A 2,711-nucleotide genomic window follows, 5' to 3' on the forward strand; every position below is an offset into this window, starting at 1 on the left:
CTTAGTCAACGAATGATTCTGACATTGTTATCCATTGGATTTACATCCAACGACTGGCATCCATCTTCAATGTCTCGTCTTCTTCCTCCAGCGCTGCCGGGACCAACTTCTTCCGCCTCCTGCTGCTAGCAGCTCTGCTTAGCACGCTTCGCTGTGAAGCGCTACTCCACCGTTGGCCAGGCCATCCCTCAACCCCTCCACACCTCCTGTTCTTCTCCATCGACTGCCGAACCACACCGCACCAGAACCAGTTAACCCTCGTACACCTCTCCATCTGCGACTCTACTCCCGTGTCTTCCCATCTCCGGCTCGTTGCTGTCCGGGGCCTCCCTGTCGTCCACCACCTTGGATGCGCTCGGCGCGAAGTGGTCAACGTGGTCAACAAACGACACCATCAGAAGTAGACTGTGCGTGGAGAGGCTGACAGCTGGGTCCACAGCCGCACACAAGGAAATGCCTCCTTATTACGCGCAAAATAATGATTCCTCCAACTGACAGCTGGGACCGACCGGAAGGTGATACGTCCATTTTGCATCATGCTTTTATATCGATATTTATTGCATTATGGGTTGTTATTACACATTATGTCACAATACTTATGCATATTCTCTCTTATTCTACAAGGTTTACATAAAGAGGGAGCATGCCGACAGCTGGGATTCTGGGCTGGAAAAGGAGCAAATATTAGAGACCTATTTTCCACAGCTCTAAAAGTCCTGAAATTTCACGGAAGACATTTTCAGAATATATAAAAAATACTCAGCGGAAGAAACTCACCAGGGGGGCCACACCCTGCCCACGAGGGTGGGGGCGCGTCCTACCCCCTGGGCGCACCCCCTACCTCGTGGGCCCCCTGGTGGCCCTCCGGTGGCCATCTTCTGCTATATGAAGTCTTTCGATGGAAAAAAATCATAAGCCTTCTTCTCGGACGAAACTCCGCCGCCACGAGGCGGAACCTTGGCAGAACAATCTAGGGCTCTGGCGGAGCTGTTCTGCCGGGGAAACTTCCCTCCTGGTGGGGGAAATCATCGTCATCACCAATGCTCCTCTCATCGGGAGAGGGCAATCTCCATCAACATCTTCATCAGCACCATCTCCTCTCAAAACCCTAGTTCATCTCTTCTATCGAATTCTTGTCTCCAAGTCCGGGATTGGTGCTAGTAGGTTGCTAGTAGTGTTAATTACTCCTTGTAGTTGATGCTAGTTGGTTTAATTGCTGGAAGATCATATGTTCATATCCTATATGCATATTAATACCCCTATGATTATGAACATGTTTATGCTTTGTGAGTAGTTACTTTTGTTCCTGAGGACATGGTAGAAGTCTTGCTATTAGTAGTCATGTGAATTTGGTATTCGCTCGATATTTTGATGAGATGTATGTTGTCTCTCCTCTAGTGGTGTTATGTGAACGTCAATTACATGACACTTCACCATTATTTGGGCCTAGAGGAAGACATTGGGGAGTAATAAGTAGATGATGGGTTGCTAGAGTGACAGAAGCTTAAACCCTAGTTTATGCGTTGCTTCATAAGGGGCTGATTTGGATCCATATGTTTCATGCTATGGTTAGGTTTACCTTAATACTTTTGTTGTAGTTGCGGATGCTTGCAATAGAGGTTAATAATAAGTGGGATTCTTGTCCAAGTAAGGGCAGTACCCAACCCACATACCATACCAAATACCAAATTATCAAAGTACCGAACGCGAATCATATGAGCGTGACTAGCTTGACGATATTCCCATGTGTCCTCGGGAGCGCTTTTCTCTATATAAGAGTTTGTCCAGGCTTGTCCTTTGCTACAAAAAGGATTGGGCCATTTTGCTGCACTTTATTTACTTTTGTTACTTGTTGCTCGTTACAAATTATCCTATCACAAAACTATCCGTTACCACTTATTTCAGTACTTACAGAGAATACCTAGCTGGAAACCGCTTATCATTTCCTTCTGCTCCTCGTTGGGTTCGACACTCTTACTTATCGAAAGGACTATGATAGATCCCCTATACTTGTGGGTCATCAAGACTCTTTTATGGCGCCGTTGCCGGGGAGTGAAGCGCCTTTGGTAGGTGGAATTTGGTAAGGAAAAATTTATATAGTGTGCTGAAATTTACTGTCACTTGTTACTATGGAAAGTTATCCTCTGAGGGGCTTGTTCGGGGTATCTTCACCCCGACCAGTAGAGCAAAGAGTTGCTCCTCAACCTACTCAGCCTACTGAAAATGAAAATGAAAATGTCTGCTTTGAAATTCCTTCGGGTATGATAGAAAAACTGCTAGCTAATCCCTTTTTAGGAGATGGAACAAAACATCCTGATGAGCATCTAATATATGTGGATGAAGTTTGTGGATTATTTAAGCTTGCAGGTGTACCCGGAGATGTTGTTAAGAAGAAGGTCTTCCCTTTATCTTTGAAGGGAGATGCATCGACATGGTATAGGCTATGTGATGATATGGGGTCTTGGAATTACAAACGATTGAAATTGGAATTTCATCAGAAGTTTTATCCTATGCATCTTGTTCATTGTGATCGCAATTATATATATAATTTTTGGCCTCGCGAAGGAGAAAGCATCGCTCAAGCTTGGGGGAGGCTCAAATCAATGTTATATTCATGCCCCAATCATGAGCTCTCAAGAGAAGTGATTATTCAAAAAACTTATGCTTGGCTTTCTGATAACAATCGCACCATGCTCGATACTTCTTGTGTT

The sequence above is a fragment of the Triticum urartu genome, chromosome 2A (genome assembly GCF_056163025.1).
Source record: "Triticum urartu cultivar PI428250 chromosome 2A, HENAU_Tu73, whole genome shotgun sequence".
Classification (NCBI taxonomy): domain Eukaryota; kingdom Viridiplantae; phylum Streptophyta; class Magnoliopsida; order Poales; family Poaceae; genus Triticum; species Triticum urartu.